Source organism: Equus asinus, chromosome 24, assembly GCF_041296235.1.
Source record: "Equus asinus isolate D_3611 breed Donkey chromosome 24, EquAss-T2T_v2, whole genome shotgun sequence".
NCBI lineage: Eukaryota > Metazoa > Chordata > Mammalia > Perissodactyla > Equidae > Equus > Equus asinus.
The window spans coordinates 1,820,813-1,839,565 of NC_091813.1; positions in this window are offsets into that span (position 1 = coordinate 1,820,813).

An 18,753-nucleotide genomic window follows, 5' to 3' on the forward strand; every position below is an offset into this window, starting at 1 on the left:
TTCTTTTGCTTAAAGATTGTCACCTGAGCTAGGCACTGTTGCCCTGCTTCCTCAGTTTCAGAGGGTACCTTTTTCAGGGTTGCTTTTTCACCGGGTCTCCTCGCCATTGTATTTTTTTATCTTATTTTTTTTGCTTAAAGATTGCCACCTGAGCTAGCCTCTGTTGCGCTTCTTTCTCAGTTCTAGAGGGTAGATTTCTCCGTGTTGCTTTTTCCCCAGGTCTCCACGCACTTCCTTTTATTTTTCCTTAAAAATTGCCACCTGAGCTAGCCTCTGTTGTCCATCTTCGTCGGTTTCAGAGGGTAGATTTCTCACTGTTGCTTTTTTGCCAGGTCTGCACGCCCTTGTGTTTTTTTTCTGCTTAAAGGTTGCAACCTGAGCTAGCTTCTTTTGCCCATGTCCCTCAGTTTCAGAGGGTGGATTTCTCCGTGTTGCTTTTTCCCCAGGCCTCCACGCCCTTGTGTGTTTCTTTTGCTTAACGATTGCCACCTGAGCTAGCCTCTGTTGCCCATCTTCGTCCGTTTCAGAGGGTGGATTTCTCAGTGTTGCCTTTTCCCCAGCTCCCCACGCCCTTGTGTGTTTCTTTTGCTTAAAGATTGTCACCTGAGCTAGGCACTGTTGCCCTGCTTCCTCAGTTTCAGAGGGTACCTTTTTCAGGGTTGCTTTTTCACCGGGTCTCCTCGCCATTGTATTTTTTTATCTTATTTTTTTTGCTTAAAGATTGCCACCTGAGCTAGCCTCTGTTGCGCTTCTTTCTCAGTTCTAGAGGGTAGATTTCTCCGTGTTGCTTTTTCCCCAGGTCTCCACGCACTTCCTTTTATTTTTCCTTAAAAATTGCCACCTGAGCTAGCCTCTGTTGTCCATCTTCGTCGGTTTCAGAGGGTAGATTTCTCACTGTTGCTTTTTTGCCAGGTCTGCACGCCCTTGTGTTTTTTTTCTGCTTAAAGGTTGCAACCTGAGCTAGCTTCTTTTGCCCATGTCCCTCAGTTTCAGAGGGTGGATTTCTACGTGTTGCTTTTTCCCCAGGCCTCCACGCCCTTGTGTGTTTCTTTTGCTTAACGATTGCCACCTGAGCTAGCCTCTGTTGCCCATCTTCGTCCGTTTCAGAGGGTGGATTTCTCAGTGTTGCCTTTTCCCCAGCTCCCCACGCCCTTGTGTGTTTCTTTTGCTTAAAGATTGTCACCTGAGCTAGGCACTGTTGCCCTGCTTCCTCAGTTTCAGAGGGTACCTTTTTCAGGGTTGCTTTTTCACCGGGTCTCCTCGCCATTGTATTTTTTTATCTTATTTTTTTTGCTTAAAGATTGCCACCTGAGCTAGCCTCTGTTGCGCTTCTTTCTCAGTTCTAGAGGGTAGATTTCTCCGTGTTGCTTTTTCCCCAGGTCTCCACGCACTTCCTTTTATTTTTCCTTAAAAATTGCCACCTGAGCTAGCCTCTGTTGTCCATCTTCGTCGGTTTCAGAGGGTAGATTTCTCACTGTTGCTTTTTTGCCAGGTCTGCACGCCCTTGTGTTTTTTTTCTGCTTAAAGGTTGCAACCTGAGCTAGCTTCTTTTGCCCATGTCCCTCAGTTTCAGAGGGTGGATTTCTCCGTGTTGCTTTTTCCCCAGGCCTCCACGCCCTTGTGTGTTTCTTTTGCTTAACGATTGCCACCTGAGCTAGCCTCTGTTGCCCATCTTCGTCCGTTTCAGAGGGTGGATTTCTCAGTGTTGCCTTTTCCCCAGCTCCCCACGCCCTTGTGTGTTTCTTTTGCTTAAAGATTGTCACCTGAGCTAGGCACTGTTGCCCTGCTTCCTCAGTTTCAGAGGGTACCTTTTTCAGGGTTGCTTTTTCACCGGGTCTCCTCGCCATTGTATTTTTTTATCTTATTTTTTTTGCTTAAAGATTGCCACCTGAGCTAGCCTCTGTTGCGCTTCTTTCTCAGTTCTAGAGGGTAGATTTCTCCGTGTTGCTTTTTCCCCAGGTCTCCACGCACTTCCTTTTATTTTTCCTTAAAAATTGCCACCTGAGCTAGCCTCTGTTGTCCATCTTCGTCGGTTTCAGAGGGTAGATTTCTCACTGTTGCTTTTTTGCCAGGTCTGCACGCCCTTGTGTTTTTTTTCTGCTTAAAGGTTGCAACCTGAGCTAGCTTCTTTTGCCCATGTCCCTCAGTTTCAGAGGGTGGATTTCTCCGTGTTGCTTTTTCCCCAGGCCTCCACGCCCTTGTGTGTTTCTTTTGCTTAATGATTGCCACCTGAGCTAGCCTCTGTTGCCCATCTTCGTCCGTTTCAGAGGGTGGATTTCTCAGTGTTGCCTTTTCCCCAGCTCCCCACGCCCTTGTGTGTTTCTTTTGCTTAAAGATTGTCACCTGAGCTAGGCACTGTTGCCCTGCTTCCTCAGTTTCAGAGGGTACCTTTTTCAGGGTTGCTTTTTCACCGGGTCTCCTCGCCATTGTATTTTTTTATCTTATTTTTTTTGCTTAAAGATTGCCACCTGAGCTAGCCTCTGTTGCGCTTCTTTCTCAGTTCTAGAGGGTAGATTTCTCCGTGTTGCTTTTTCCCCAGGTCTCCACGCACTTCCTTTTATTTTTCCTTAAAAATTGCCACCTGAGCTAGCCTCTGTTGTCCATCTTCGTCGGTTTCAGAGGGTAGATTTCTCACTGTTGCTTTTTTGCCAGGTCTGCACGCCCTTGTGTTTTTTTTCTGCTTAAAGGTTGCAACCTGAGCTAGCTTCTTTTGCCCATGTCCCTCAGTTTCAGAGGGTGGATTTCTCCGTGTTGCTTTTTCCCCAGGCCTCCACGCCCTTGTGTGTTTCTTTTGCTTAACGATTGCCACCTGAGCTAGCCTCTGTTGCCCATCTTCGTCCGTTTCAGAGGGTGGATTTCTCAGTGTTGCCTTTTCCCCAGCTCCCCACGCCCTTGTGTGTTTCTTTTGCTTAAAGATTGTCACCTGAGCTAGGCACTGTTGCCCTGCTTCCTCAGTTTCAGAGGGTACCTTTTTCAGGGTTGCTTTTTCACCGGGTCTCCTCGCCATTGTATTTTTTTATCTTATTTTTTTTGCTTAAAGATTGCCACCTGAGCTAGCCTCTGTTGCGCTTCTTTCTCAGTTCTAGAGGGTAGATTTCTCCGTGTTGCTTTTTCCCCAGGTCTCCACGCACTTCCTTTTATTTTTCCTTAAAAATTGCCACCTGAGCTAGCCTCTGTTGTCTATCTTCGTCGGTTTCAGAGGGTAGATTTCTCACTGTTGCTTTTTTGCCAGGTCTGCACGCCCTTGTGTTTTTTTTTCTGCTTAAAGGTTGCAACCTGAGCTAGCTTCTTTTGCCCATGTCCCTCAGTTTCAGAGGGTGGATTTCTCCGTGTTGCTTTTTCCCCAGGCCTCCACGCCCTTGTGTGTTTCTTTTGCTTAATGATTGCCACCTGAGCTAGCCTCTGTTGCCCATCTTCGTCCGTTTCAGAGGGTGGATTTCTCAGTGTTGCCTTTTCGCCAGCTCCCCACGCCCATGTGTGTTTCTTTTGCTTAAAGATTGTCACCTGAGCTAGGCACTGTTGCCCTGCTTCCTCAGTTTCAGAGGGTACCTTTTTCAGGGTTGCTTTTTCACCGGGTCTCCTCGCCATTGTATTTTTTTATCTTATTTTTTTTGCTTAAAGATTGCCACCTGAGCTAGCCTCTGTTGCGCTTCTTTCTCAGTTCTAGAGGGTAGATTTCTCCGTGTTGCTTTTTCCCCAGGTCTCCACGCACTTCCTTTTATTTTTCCTTAAAAATTGCCACCTGAGCTAGCCTCTGTTGTCCATCTTCGTCGGTTTCAGAGGGTAGATTTCTCACTGTTGCTTTTTTGCCAGGTCTGCACGCCCTTGTGTTTTTTTTCTGCTTAAAGGTTGCAACCTGAGCTAGCTTCTTTTGCCCATGTCCCTCAGTTTCAGAGGGTGGATTTCTCCGTGTTGCTTTTTCCCCAGGCCTCCACGCCCTTGTGTGTTTCTTTTGCTTAACGATTGCCACCTGAGCTAGCCTCTGTTGCCCATCTTCGTCCGTTTCAGAGGGTGGATTTCTCAGTGTTGCCTTTTCCCCAGCTCCCCACGCCCTTGTGTGTTTCTTTTGCTTAAAGATTGCCACCTGAAGCCAGCCTCTCTTGCCCATCTTCCTCAGTTTCAGAGGGTACCTTTTTCAGGGTTGCTTTTTCACCGGGTCTCCTCGCCATTGTATTTTTTTATCTTATTTTTTTTGCTTAAAGATTGCCACCTGAGCTAGCCTCTGTTGCGCTTCTTTCTCAGTTCTAGAGGGTAGATTTCTCCGTGTTGCTTTTTCCCCAGGTCTCCACGCACTTCCTTTTATTTTTCCTTAAAAATTGCCACCTGAGCTAGCCTCTGTTGTCCATCTTCGTCGGTTTCAGAGGGTAGATTTCTCACTGTTGCTTTTTTGCCAGGTCTGCACGCCCTTGTGTTTTTTTTCTGCTTAAAGGTTGCAACCTGAGCTAGCTTCTTTTGCCCATGTCCCTCAGTTTCAGAGGGTGGATTTCTCCGTGTTGCTTTTTCCCCAGGCCTCCACGCCCTTGTGTGTTTCTTTTGCTTAACGATTGCCACCTGAGCTAGCCTCTGTTGCCCATCTTCGTCCGTTTCAGAGGGTGGATTTCTCAGTGTTGCCTTTTCCCCAGCTCCCCACGCCCTTGTGTGTTTCTTTTGCTTAAAGATTGTCACCTGAGCTAGGCACTGTTGCCCTGCTTCCTCAGTTTCAGAGGGTACCTTTTTCAGGGTTGCTTTTTCACCGGGTCTCCTCGCCATTGTATTTTTTTATCTTATTTTTTTTGCTTAAAGATTGCCACCTGAGCTAGCCTCTGTTGCGCTTCTTTCTCAGTTCTAGAGGGTAGATTTCTCCGTGTTGCTTTTTCCCCAGGTCTCCACGCACTTCCTTTTATTTTTCCTTAAAAATTGCCCCCTGAGCTAGCCTCTGTTGTCCATCTTCGTCGGTTTCAGAGGGTAGATTTCTCACTGTTGCTTTTTTGCCAGGTCTGCACGCCCTTGTGTTTTTTTTTCTGCTTAAAGGTTGCAACCTGAGCTAGCTTCTTTTGCCCATGTCCCTCAGTTTCAGAGGGTGGATTTCTCCGTGTTGCTTTTTCCCCAGGCCTCCACGCCCTTGTGTGTTTCTTTTGCTTAATGATTGCCACCTGAGCTAGCCTCTGTTGCCCATCTTCGTCCGTTTCAGAGGGTGGATTTCTCAGTGTTGCCTTTTCGCCAGCTCCCCACGCCCATGTGTGTTTCTTTTGCTTAAAGATTGTCACCTGAGCTAGGCACTGTTGCCCTGCTTCCTCAGTTTCAGAGGGTACCTTTTTCAGGGTTGCTTTTTGACCGGGTCTCCTCGCCATTGTATTTTTTTATCTTATTTTTTTTGCTTAAAGATTGCCACCTGAGCTAGCCTCTGTTGCGCTTCTTTCTCAGTTCTAGAGGGTAGATTTCTCCGTGTTGCTTTTTCCCCAGGTCTCCACGCACTTCCTTTTATTTTTCCTTAAAAATTGCCACCTGAGCTAGCCTCTGTTGTCCATCTTCGTCGGTTTCAGAGGGTAGATTTCTCACTGTTGCTTTTTTGCCAGGTCTGCACGCCCTTGTGTTTTTTTTCTGCTTAAAGGTTGCAACCTGAGCTAGCTTCTTTTGCCCATGTCCCTCAGTTTCAGAGGGTGGATTTCTCCGTGTTGCTTTTTCCCCAGGCCTCCACGCCCTTGTGTGTTTCTTTTGCTTAACGATTGCCACCTGAGCTAGCCTCTGTTGCCCATCTTCGTCCGTTTCAGAGGGTGGATTTCTCAGTGTTGCCTTTTCCCCAGCTCCCCACGCCCTTGTGTGTTTCTTTTGCTTAAAGATTGCCACCTGAAGCCAGCCTCTCTTGCCCATCTTCCTCAGTTTCAGAGGGTAGATATTTCAGGGTTGCTTTTTCCCCAGGTCTCCACGCCTTTGGGTTTTGTTTTTGCTTAACGATTGCCACCTGAGCTAGCCTCTCTTGCCCATCTTCCTGAGTTTCAGAGGGTCGATATCTCCGTGTTGCTGTTTCCCCAGGTCTCCACGCCCTTGTGTGTTTCTTTTGCTTAACGTTTGCCACCTGAAGCCAGCCTCTCTTGCCCATCTTCCTCAGTTTCAGAGGGTAGATATTTCAGGGTTGCTTTTTCCCCAGGTCTCCACGCCTTTGTGTTTTGTTTTTGCTTAACGAGTGCCACCTGAGCTAGCCTCTCTTGCCCATGTTCCTCAGTTTCAGAGGGTAGATATTTCAGGGTTGCTTTGTCCCCAGGGCTCCACGCCTTTGTGCTTTGTTTTTGCTTAAGGATTGCCACCTGAGGTAGCCTCTCTTGCCCATCTTCCTCAGTTTCAGAGGGTGGATTTCTCCGTGTTGCTTTTTCCCCAGGTCTCCACGCCCTTGTGTGTTTCTTTTGCTTAACGATTGCCACCTGAGCTAGCCTCTGTTGCCCATCTTCGTCCGTTTCAGAGGGTGGATTTCTCAGTGTTGCCTTTTCGCCAGCTCCCCACGCCCATGTGTGTTTCTTTTGCTTAAAGATTGTCACCTGAGCTAGGCACTGTTGCCCTGCTTCCTCAGTTTCAGAGGGTACCTTTTTCAGGGTTGCTTTTTCACCGGGTCTCCTCGCCATTGTATTTTTTTATCTTATTTTTTTTGCTTAAAGATTGCCACCTGAGCTAGCCTCTGTTGCGCTTCTTTCTCAGTTCTAGAGGGTAGATTTCTCCGTGTTGCTTTTTCCCCAGGTCTCCACGCACTTCCTTTTATTTTTCCTTAAAAATTGCCACCTGAGCTAGCCTCTGTTGTCCATCTTCGTCGGTTTCAGAGGGTAGATTTCTCACTGTTGCTTTTTTGCCAGGTCTGCACGCCCTTGTGTTTTTTTTCTGCTTAAAGGTTGCAACCTGAGCTAGCTTCTTTTGCCCATGTCCCTCAGTTTCAGAGGGTGGATTTCTCCGTGTTGCTTTTTCCCCAGGCCTCCACGCCCTTGTGTGTTTCTTTTGCTTAACGATTGCCACCTGAGCTAGCCTCTGTTGCCCATCTTCGTCCGTTTCAGAGGGTGGATTTCTCAGTGTTGCCTTTTCCCCAGCTCCCCACGCCCTTGTGTGTTTCTTTTGCTTAAAGATTGTCACCTGAGCTAGGCACTGTTGCCCTGCTTCCTCAGTTTCAGAGGGTACCTTTTTCAGGGTTGCTTTTTCACCGGGTCTCCTCGCCATTGTATTTTTTTATCTTATTTTTTTTGCTTAAAGATTGCCACCTGAGCTAGCCTCTGTTGCGCTTCTTTCTCAGTTCTAGAGGGTAGATTTCTCCGTGTTGCTTTTTCCCCAGGTCTCCACGCACTTCCTTTTATTTTTCCTTAAAAATTGCCACCTGAGCTAGCCTCTGTTGTCCATCTTCGTCGGTTTCAGAGGGTAGATTTCTCACTGTTGCTTTTTTGCCAGGTCTGCACGCCCTTGTGTTTTTTTTCTGCTTAAAGGTTGCAACCTGAGCTAGCTTCTTTTGCCCATGTCCCTCAGTTTCAGAGGGTGGATTTCTACGTGTTGCTTTTTCCCCAGGCCTCCACGCCCTTGTGTGTTTCTTTTGCTTAACGATTGCCACCTGAGCTAGCCTCTGTTGCCCATCTTCGTCCGTTTCAGAGGGTGGATTTCTCAGTGTTGCCTTTTCCCCAGCTCCCCACGCCCTTGTGTGTTTCTTTTGCTTAAAGATTGTCACCTGAGCTAGGCACTGTTGCCCTGCTTCCTCAGTTTCAGAGGGTACCTTTTTCAGGGTTGCTTTTTCACCGGGTCTCCTCGCCATTGTATTTTTTTATCTTATTTTTTTTGCTTAAAGATTGCCACCTGAGCTAGCCTCTGTTGCGCTTCTTTCTCAGTTCTAGAGGGTAGATTTCTCCGTGTTGCTTTTTCCCCAGGTCTCCACGCACTTCCTTTTATTTTTCCTTAAAAATTGCCACCTGAGCTAGCCTCTGTTGTCCATCTTCGTCGGTTTCAGAGGGTAGATTTCTCACTGTTGCTTTTTTGCCAGGTCTGCACGCCCTTGTGTTTTTTTTCTGCTTAAAGGTTGCAACCTGAGCTAGCTTCTTTTGCCCATGTCCCTCAGTTTCAGAGGGTGGATTTCTCCGTGTTGCTTTTTCCCCAGGCCTCCACGCCCTTGTGTGTTTCTTTTGCTTAAAGATTGCCACCTGAAGCCAGCCTCTCTTGCCCATCTTCCTCAGTTTCAGAGGGTAGATATTTCAGGGTTGCTTTTTCCCCAGGTCTCCACGCCTTTGTGTTTTGTTTTTGCTTAACGATTGCCACCTGAGCTAGCCTCTCTTGCCCATGTTCCTCAGTTTCAGAGGGTAGATATTTCAGGGTTGCTTTGTCCCCAGGGCTCCACGCCTTTGTGCTTTGTTTTTGCTTAAGGATTGCCACCTGAGGTAGCCTCTCTTGCCCATCTTCCTCAGTTTCAGAGGGTGGATTTCTCCGTGTTGCTTTTTCCCCAGGTCTCCACGCCCTTGTGTGTTTCTTTTGCTTAAAGATTGCCACCTGAGCTAGCCTCTGTTGCCCATCTTCGTCCGTTTCAGAGGGTGGATTTCTCAGTGTTGCCTTTTCGCCAGCTCCCCACGCTCTTGTGTGTTTCTTTTGCTTAAAGATTGTCACCTGAGCTAGGCACTGTTGCCCTGCTTCCTCAGTTTCAGAGGGTACCTTTTTCAGGGTTGCTTTTTCACCGGGTCTCCTCGCCATTGTATTTTTTTATCTTATTTTTTTTGCTTAAAGATTGCCACCTGAGCTAGCCTCTGTTGCGCTTCTTTCTCAGTTCTAGAGGGTAGATTTCTCCGTGTTGCTTTTTCCCCAGGTCTCCACGCACTTCCTTTTATTTTTCCTTAAAAATTGCCACCTGAGCTAGCCTCTGTTGTCCATCTTCGTCGGTTTCAGAGGGTAGATTTCTCACTGTTGCTTTTTTGCCAGGTCTGCACGCCCTTGTGTTTTTTTTCTGCTTAAAGGTTGCAACCTGAGCTAGCTTCTTTTGCCCATGTCCCTCAGTTTCAGAGGGTGGATTTCTCCGTGTTGCTTTTTCCCCAGGCCTCCACGCCCTTGTGTGTTTCTTTTGCTTAACGATTGCCACCTGAGCTAGCCTCTGTTGCCCATCTTCGTCCGTTTCAGAGGGTGGATTTCTCAGTGTTGCCTTATCGCCAGCTCCCCACGCCCTTGTGTGTTTCTTTTGCTTAAAGATTGTCACCTGAGCTAGGCACTGTTGCCCTGCTTCCTCAGTTTCAGAGGGTACCTTTTTCAGGGTTGCTTTTTCACCGGGTCTCCTCGCCATTGTATTTTTTTATCTTATTTTTTTTGCTTAAAGATTGCCACCTGAGCTAGCCTCTGTTGCGCTTCTTTCTCAGTTCTACAGGGTAGATTTCTCCGTGTTGCTTTTTCCCCAGGTCTCCACGCACTTCCTTTTATTTTTCCTTAAAAATTGCCACCTGAGCTAGCCTCTGTTGTCCATCTTCGTCGGTTTCAGAGGGTAGATTTCTCACTGTTGCTTTTTTGTCAGGTCTGCACGCCCTTGTGTTTTTTTTCTGCTTAAAGGTTGCAACCTGAGCTAGCTTCTTTTGCCCATGTCCCTCAGTTTCAGAGGGTGGATTTCTCCGTGTTGCTTTTTCCCCAGGCCTCCACGCCCTTGTGTGTTTCTTTTGCTTAAAGATTGCCACCTGAAGCCAGCCTCTCTTGCCCATCTTCCTCAGTTTCAGAGGGTAGATATTTCAGGGTTGCTTTTTCCCCAGGTCTCCACGCCTTTGTGTTTTGTTTTTGCTTAACGATTGCCACCTGAGCTAGCCTCTCTTGCCCATGTTCCTCAGTTTCAGAGGGTAGATATTTCAGGGTTGCTTTGTCCCCAGGGCTCCACGCCTTTGTGCTTTGTTTTTGCTTAAGGATTGCCACCTGAGGTAGCCTCTCTTGCCCATCTTCCTCAGTTTCAGAGGGTGGATTTCTCCGTGTTGCTTTTTCCCCAGGTCTCCACGCCCTTGTGTGTTTCTTTTGCTTAAAGATTGCCACCTGAGCTAGCCTCTGTTGCCCATCTTCGTCCGTTTCAGAGGGTGGATTTCTCAGTGTTGCCTTTTCGCCAGCTCCCCACGCCCATGTGTGTTTCTTTTGCTTAAAGATTGTCACCTGAGCTAGGCACTGTTGCCCTGCTTCCTCAGTTTCAGAGGGTACCTTTTTCAGGGTTGCTTTTTCACCGGGTCTCCTCGCCATTGTATTTTTTTATCTTATTTTTTTTGCTTAAAGATTGCCACCTGAGCTAGCCTCTGTTGCGCTTCTTTCTCAGTTCTAGAGGGTAGATTTCTCCGTGTTGCTTTTTCCCCAGGTCTCCACGCACTTCCTTTTATTTTTCCTTAAAAATTGCCACCTGAGCTAGCCTCTGTTGTCCATCTTCGTCGGTTTCAGAGGGTAGATTTCTCACTGTTGCTTTTTTGCCAGGTCTGCACGCCCTTGTGTTTTTTTTCTGCTTAAAGGTTGCAACCTGAGCTAGCTTCTTTTGCCCATGTCCCTCAGTTTCAGAGGGTGGATTTCTCCGTGTTGCTTTTTCCCCAGGCCTCCACGCCCTTGTGTGTTTCTTTTGCTTAACGATTGCCACCTGAGCTAGCCTCTGTTGCCCATCTTCGTCCGTTTCAGAGGGTGGATTTCTCAGTGTTGCCTTTTCCCCAGCTCCCCACGCCCTTGTGTGTTTCTTTTGCTTAAAGATTGCCACCTGAAGCCAGCCTCTCTTGCCCATCTTCCTCAGTTTCAGAGGGTAGATATTTCAGGGTTGCTTTTTCCCCAGGTCTCCACGCCTTTGGGTTTTGTTTTTGCTTAACGATTGCCACCTGAGCTAGCCTCTCTTGCCCATCTTCCTGAGTTTCAGAGGGTCGATATCTCCGTGTTGCTGTTTCCCCAGGTCTCCACGCCCTTGTGTGTTTCTTTTGCTTAACGTTTGCCACCTGAAGCCAGCCTCTCTTGCCCATCTTCCTCAGTTTCAGAGGGTAGATATTTCAGGGTTGCTTTTTCCCCAGGTCTCCACGCCTTTGTGTTTTGTTTTTGCTTAACGAGTGCCACCTGAGCTAGCCTCTCTTGCCCATGTTCCTCAGTTTCAGAGGGTAGATATTTCAGGGTTGCTTTGTCCCCAGGGCTCCACGACTTTGTGCTTTGTTTTTGCTTAAGGATTGCCACCTGAGGTAGCCTCTCTTGCCCATCTTCCTCAGTTTCAGAGGGTGGATTTCTCCGTGTTGCTTTTTCCCCAGGTCTCCACGCCCTTGTGTGTTTCTTTTGCTTAAAGATTGCCACCTGAGCTAGCCTCTGTTGCCCATCTTCGTCCGTTTCAGAGGGTGGATTTCTCAGTGTTGCCTTTTCGCCAGCTCCCCACGCCCATGTGTGTTTCTTTTGCTTAAAGATTGTCACCTGAGCTAGGCACTGTTGCCCTGCTTCCTCAGTTTCAGAGGGTACCTTTTTCAGGGTTGCTTTTTCACCGGGTCTCCTCGCCATTGTATTTTTTTATCTTATTTTTTTTGCTTAAAGATTGCCACCTGAGCTAGCCTCTGTTGCGCTTCTTTCTCAGTTCTAGAGGGTAGATTTCCCCGTGTTGCTTTTTCCCCAGGTCTCCACGCACTTCCTTTTATTTTTCCTTAAAAATTGCCACCTGAGCTAGCCTCTGTTGCCCATCTTCGTCGGTTTCAGAGGGTAGATTTCTCACTGTTGCTTTTTTGCCAGGTCTGCACGCCCTTGTGTTTTTTTTCTGCTTAAAGGTTGCAACCTGAGCTAGCTTCTTTTGCCCATGTTCCTCAGTTTCAGAGGGTGGATTTCTCCGTGTTGCTTTTTCCCCAGGCCTCCACGCCCTTGTGTGTTTCTTTTGCTTAACGATTGCCACCTGAGCTAGCCTCTGTTGCCCATCTTCGTCCGTTTCAGAGGGTGGATTTCTCAGTGTTGCCTTTTCGCCAGCTCCCCACGCCCTTGTGTGTTTCTTTTGCTTAAAGATTGCCACCTGAAGCCAGCCTCTCTTGCCCATCTTCCTCAGTTTCAGAGGGTAGATATTTCAGCGTTGCTTTTTCCCCAGGTCTCCACGCCTTTGTGCTTTGTTTTTGCTTAAGGATTGCCACCTGAGGTAGCCTCTCTTGCCCATCTTCCTCAGTTTCAGAGGGTGGATTTCTCCGTGTTGCTTTTTCCCCAGGTCTCCACGCCCTTGTGTGTTTCTTTTGCTTAAAGATTGCCACCTGAGCTAGCCTCTGTTGCCCATCTTCGTCCGTTTCAGAGGGTGGATTTCTCAGTGTTGCCTTTTCGCCAGCTCCCCACGCCCTCGTGTCTGTTTCTTTTGCTTAAAGATTGTCACCTGAGCTAGGCACTGTTGCCCTGCTTCCTCAGTTTCAGAGGGTACCTTTTTCAGGGTTGCTTTTTGACCGGCTCTCCTCGCCATTGTATTTTTTTATTTTATTTTTTTTGCTTAAAGATTGCCACCTGAGCTAGCCTCTGTTGCCCATCTTCGTCCGTTTCAGAGGGTGGATTTCTCAGTGTTGCCTTTTCGCCAGCTCCCCACGCCCTTGTGTGTTTCTTTTGCTTAAAGATTGTCACCTGAGCTAGGCACTGTTGCCCTGCTTCCTCAGTTTCAGAGGGTACCTTTTTCAGGGTTGCTTTTTGACCGGGTCTCCTCGCCATTGTATTTTTTTATTTTATTTTTTTTTGCTTAAAGATTGCCACCTGAGCTAGCCTCTGTTGCGCTTCTTTCTCAGTTCTAGAGGGTAGATTTCCCCGTGTTGCTTTTTCCCCAGGTCTCCACGCACTTCCTTTTATTTTTCCTTAAAAATTGCCACCTGAGCTAGCCTCTGTTGCCCATCTTCGTCGGTTTCAGACGGTAGGTTTCTCACTGTTGCTTTTTTGCCAGGTCTGCACGCCCTTGTGTTTTTTTTCTGCTTAAAGGTTGCAACCTGAGCTAGCTTCTTTTGCCCATGTTCCTCAGTTTCAGAGGGTGGATTTCTCCGTGTTGCTTTTTCCCCAGGCCTCCACGCCCTTGTGTGTTTCTTTTGCTTAACGATTGCCACCTGAGCTAGCCTCTGTTGCCCATCTTCGTCCGTTTCAGAGGGTGGATTTCTCAGTGTTGCCTTTTCGCCAGCTCCCCACGCCCTTGTGTGTTTCTTTTGCTTAAAGATTGCCACCTGAAGCCAGCCTCTCTTGCCCATCTTCCTCAGTTTCAGAGGGTAGATATTTCAGCGTTGCTTTTTCCCCAGGTCTCCACGCCTTTGTGCTTTGTTTTTGCTTAAGGATTGTACCTGAGGTAGCCTCTCTTGCCCATCTTCCTCAGTTTCAGAGGGTGGATTTCTCCGTGTTGCTTTTTCCCCAGGTCTCCACGCCCTTGTGTGTTTCTTTTGCTTAAAGATTGCCACCTGAGCTAGCCTCTGTTGCCCATCTTCGTCCGTTTCAGAGGGTGGATTTCTCAGTGTTGCCTTTTCGCCAGCTCCCCACGCCCTTGTGTGTTTCTTTTGCTTAAAGATTGTCACCTGAGCTAGGCACTGTTGCCCTGCTTCCTCAGTTTCAGAGGGTACCTTTTTCAGGGTTGCTTTTTGACCGGCTCTCCTCGCCATTGTATTTTTTTATTTTATTTTTTTTGCTTAAAGATTGCCACCTGAGCTAGCCTCTGTTGCCCATCTTCGTCCGTTTCAGAGGGTGGATTTCTCAGTGTTGCCTTTTCGCCAGCTCCCCACGCCCTTGTGTGTTTCTTTTGCTTAAAGATTGTCACCTGAGCTAGGCACTGTTGCCCTGCTTCCTCAGTTTCAGAGGGTACCTTTTTCAGGGTTGCTTTTTGACCGGGTCTCCTCGCCATTGTATTTTTTTATCTTATTTTTTTTGCTTAAAGATTGCCACCTGAGCTAGCCTCTGTTGCCCATCTTCGTCCGTTTCAGAGGGTGGATTTCTCAGTGTTGCCTTTTCCCCAGCTCCCCACGCCCTTGTGTGTTTCTTTTGCTTAAAGATTGCCACCTGAAGCCAGCCTCTCTTGCCCATCTTCCTCAGTTTCAGAGGGTGGATTTCTCAGTGTTGCCTTTTCCCCAGCTCCCCACGCCCTTGTGTGTTTCTTTTGCTTAAAGATTGTCACCTGAGCTAGGCACTGTTGCCCTGCTTCCTCAGTTTCAGAGGGTACCTTTTTCAGGGTTGCTTTTTGACCGGGTCTCCTCGCCATTGTATTTTTTTATCTTATTCTTTTTGCTTAAAGATTGCCACCTGAGCTAGCCTCTGTTGCCCATCTTCGTCCGTTTCAGAGGGTGGATTTCTCAGTGTTGCCTTTTCCCCAGCTCCCCACGCCCTTGTGTGTTTCTTTTGCTTAAAGATTGCCACCTGAAGCCAGCCTCTCTTGCCCATCTTCCTCAGTTTCAGAGGGTGGATTTCTCAGTGTTGCCTTTTCCCCAGCTCCCCACGCCCTTGTGTGTTTCTTTTGCTTAAAGATTGTCACCTGAGCTAGGCACTGTTGCCCTGCTTCCTCAGTTTCAGAGGGTACCTTTTTCAGGGTTGCTTTTTGACCGGGTCTCCTCGCCATTGTATTTTTTTATTTTATTTTTTTTGCTTAACGAGTGCCACCTGAGCTAGCCTCTCTTGCCCATGTTCCTCAGTTTCAGAGGGTAGATATTTCAGGGTTGCTTTGTCCCCAGGGCTCCACGCCTTTGTGCTTTGTTTTTGCTTAAGGATTGCCACCTGAGGTAGCCTCTCTTGCCCATCTTCCTCAGTTTCAGAGGGTGGATTTCTCCGTCTTGCTTTTTCCCCAGGTCTCCACGCCCTTGTGTGTTTCTTTTGCTTAAAGATTGCCACCTGAGCTAGCCTCTGTTGCCCATCTTCCTCAGTTTCAGAGGGTAGATATTTCAGGGTTGCTTTTTCCCCAGGTCTCCACGCCTTTGTGTTTTGTTTTTGCTTAACGAGTGCCACCTGAGCTAGCCTCTCTTGCCCATGTTCCTCAGTTTCAGAGGGTAGATATTTCAGGGTTGCTTTGTCCCCAGGGCTCCACGCCTTTGTGCTTTGTTTTTGCTTAAGGATTGCCACCTGAGGTAGCCTCTCTTGCCCATCTTCCTCAGTTTCAGAGGGTGGATTTCTCCGTGTTGCTTTTTCCCCAGGTCTCCACGCCCTTGTGTGTTTCTTTTGCTTAAAGATTGTCACCTGAGCTAGGCACTGTTGCCCTGCTTCCTCAGTTTCAGAGGGTACCTTTTTCAGGGTTGCTTTTTCACCGGGTCTCCTCGCCATTGTATTTTTTTATTTTATTTTTTTTGCTTAAAGATTGCCACCTGAGCTAGCCTCTGTTGCGCTTCTTTCTCAGTTCTAGAGGGTAGATTTCTCCGTGTTGCTTTTTCCCCAGGTCTCCACGCACTTCCTTTTATTTTTCCTTAAAAATTGCCACCTGAGCTAGCCTCTGTTGTCCATCTTCGTCGGTTTCAGAGGGTAGATTTCTCACTGTTGCTTTTTTGCCAGGTCTGCACGCCCTTGTGTTTTTTTTCTGCTTAAAGGTTGCAACCTGAGCTAGCTTCTTTTGCCCATGTCCCTCAGTTTCAGAGGGTGGATTTCTCCGTGTTGCTTTTTCCCCAGGCCTCCACGCCCTTGTGTGTTTCTTTTGCTTAACGATTGCCACCTGAGCTAGCCTCTGTTGCCCATCTTCGTCCGTTTCAGAGGGTGGATTTCTCCGTGTTGCCTTTTCCCCAGCTCCCCACGCCCTTGTGTGTTTCTTTTGCTTAAAGATTGCCACCTGAAGCCAGCCTCTCTTGCCCATCTTCCTCAGTTTCAGAGGGTGGATTTCTCAGTGTTGCCTTTTCCCCAGCTCCCCACGCCCTTGTGTGTTTCTTTTTCTTAAAGATTGTCACCTGAGCTAGGCACTGTTGCCCTGCTTCCTCAGTTTCAGAGGGTACCTTTTTCAGGGTTGCTTTTTGACCGGGTCTCCTCGCCATTGTATTTTTTTATTTTATTTTTTTTGCTTAAAGATTGCCACCTGAGCTAGCCTCTGTTGCGCTTCTTTCTCAGTTCTAGAGGGTAGATTTCTCCGTGTTGCTTTTTCCCCAGGTCTCCACGCACTTCCTTTCATTTTTCCTTAAAAATTGCCACCTGAGCTAGCCCCTGTTGCCCATCTTCGTCGGTTTCAGAGGGTAGATTTCTCAGTGTTGATTTTTCCCCATTTCTCCACGCCCTCGTGCTTTTTTTTTTTTATTTCCTTAAATGTCGGCGCCTGAGCTAGCTTCTTTTGCCCATCTTCGTCAGTTTCAGCGGGTAGACTCTCCGCCTGCCTTCGACAGGCCCTCTGGACTGGAAAGCTTTCCTCCTCCCGTCATCACGGTCCTTCTCGGATGACGTGCCTGGTTTCGGTTTGACCGTCCCCGCCCGCCCTGATTTTCTAAGTCCTCCCGGGAACCTCGGGGGCGCTCCAGCCGCTCCGGGAAGCGGCGGCCTCCCGGCCGCACCGGCCCAGCCCGGCCCGGGCCGCCCCCTGGCCTCTCTGGGGGGAACTCTCCCCTTCCCCTTCCCGGTGATCGCCCGAGAAACCTTTTCCGAGTCCCCCTCCTGCGGCTGGGGCTGCGCCTTGGCGGCCGGGAGCCCGCGGGCGGACGCCCCGGGGCCGCACTGGGCCGGGAGGCTGGGTCCGAGGGGGCTCCGGGACGGGATCGGGCGGCCCGGCGGCCCGGCTGTGCTCCCCGGCGGGCCCGCGCTCCGGCTCCGTCCCGCTGAGGCGGTCGTCGGTCGCCGGGTGCCACCTGGCGGCCGCTTTTATATCGTCTCTTTCCTCCGGAGCTCCGGCGACGCGGGCCAAGGGACGGGACTCGGCCGCGGTGACCGAGGCAGAGTCCCGGGAGCCCGGCGTCGCTGGCGGGATCTGGCCCGGTGGCGCCGGGGCGTGAGCGCGACGCCCGCTCGCCGGAGATTGGAGGTGCAGGCTACTGAGGGAGGTGGCTGTCGCCGCGCCGCCCGGTGCCGGCCGGGGTGTGGGGCCTCCCGGACGGGTCGACCAGCAGCCGCCGGTGCCCCTCCGTCCCCGGGAGGGGGTGGGGGGCCGCCGCGGGGGAACGGGCGAGGGAGCTCGTCCCGTGCCCGGCCGTCGTCCCGAGGGCGGCCCGGTGGTCGGGCCTTCCGCGTCGCCGATCCCCTTTCCGCGCCCCGCTCCAGAGGTGGGCGACCGGCCGGGGCCTTGCGGGGGAGGCCCGTGGAGGGCGCGACGGGCTCGGCCGCCGGGCTGGCCTTTTCCCCACTGGTCTTCCGAGTCGACCGGCTCTGGCGGTGGGGACCGGGCCCGGTCCTCGGATGCCTCCTCCTCCGTGGCAGTTTTTTTTCCAAGTCCCGCCCTGGAGAAGAGCGTGGACCGGCCCCGGGAGCCCTCGAGGGCGGGCCGGGGAGGGCGTCCCCGGCCCGGACGCGTGCCCGGGGTGGGTCCGGGCCGTCGGACCGGACTTCTCTCTCCGAGTTTCGCGGGTCGCGTCTTTGTCCGGAGGCGGGAGGGGGCCGGCTCGAGGCGTAGGTGGAGCCCCGGCTGAGGGACGGGAGCCACGGTCCCGCCCCGGGCCCGGTCGCCGGAGGCGCCTCCGCGGAATTCTTTTCTAAGTCCTGACCCGGCGACTCAGAGGGAGGGACCGACCGGTCCCGGCCCGCGCGGGCGGCCCGGGGAGGCTGTCCCCGGCTCCCCCTGCCGCCACGCTTCTGGGGTCGACCAGATGGCCCCGGGAGCTCCGGGCCTGGTGGCGATGGGGTCGTGCTTGGGGTCTGGTGGCCGTGGCCGTGATCCAGGGGTTCCCCTGGTGATCCGTGGGTGGGCCCCGTCTCCGGGCGCGGCGATTCTTGCCCCCGAATGGGTGGTTTTGTGCCGCCAGATAAGTGCTGACACGCTCTCCTCGGGTGACAGTCGCCCGAGAGCTTCCGGGTGCCTGGATGCGTGTGCGGGGAGGGCTCCGGGCTCTGGCCGAGAACCGGACGCCCGTTTCCACCCCCGCCGCTTGAGCCGCCCGCTGGGGCCTGCGCGCCGGCTCTTGTGCGTTCCAGGCGCCCCCACGACCGTGGTGCCACCTCCGGTCTCTGGTACCCGAGGGCGGCGGGGTTAGGGGCGCGGGGTCCTCTACCACGTGCACTCCCTGCCGCCGGCACCCGGGTGCGGTCGCGACTTACCCCATCCCACCGGCTCCGTGCCAGTGCGTGTCAGGCGTTCTCGTCCTGGGGTCGTCGCCCGCGCTTGCTGGAGGAGGAGAGGGGTCGGTGAGGCTGAAGCAGGCTCCTCCGCTCGCTGTCCTCGCCGGCCTTCCCTTGCTCGGGGGTCCCTCGCGTTATGCTGCCGACCGATGTGGTGATGCTGTGCTCTCCCGGGCCGGGCCTAAGCCGTGCCAGACGAGGGACGGACGTTCATGGCGAACGGGACCGCTCTTCTCGCTCTGCCCGCGGGTCCCCTCGCCCGTTCTCCCCCGCTGCGAGTGGCGTGTGGGAGGCGGCAGGGGTGCGGAATCCGGCCCGACCTCGCTCCCCCGCCCCGTGCCTCGTGGCGTGGGCGGTGTCGGGGTCTCCGTGACGCGGCGGATGCTCTGCCTGTGCCTCTTGGCTGTGTCTCGCGGGCGGCCCTCCCCGCGGTGGGGCGGGCCGTGTTGCCGCCGCGCCGCGCGCCTTCCCGGGTGCGTGAGCGCGTTCCCCAGGCCGTTGGCGGTGCCCCTGGAGCGTTCCAGGTCGTCCCTCAGGCGCCCGAGGCCGAGTGGCGGTGTCGTTCCCTGTTCCCGTCGGCCTCCTCAGGTAACCACTGCGCTGGTGTGTCTGAGGAGCGGGGGGGTCGAGTCGGTAAGGGAGGCGTGCCCCTCGTCCCCCTCG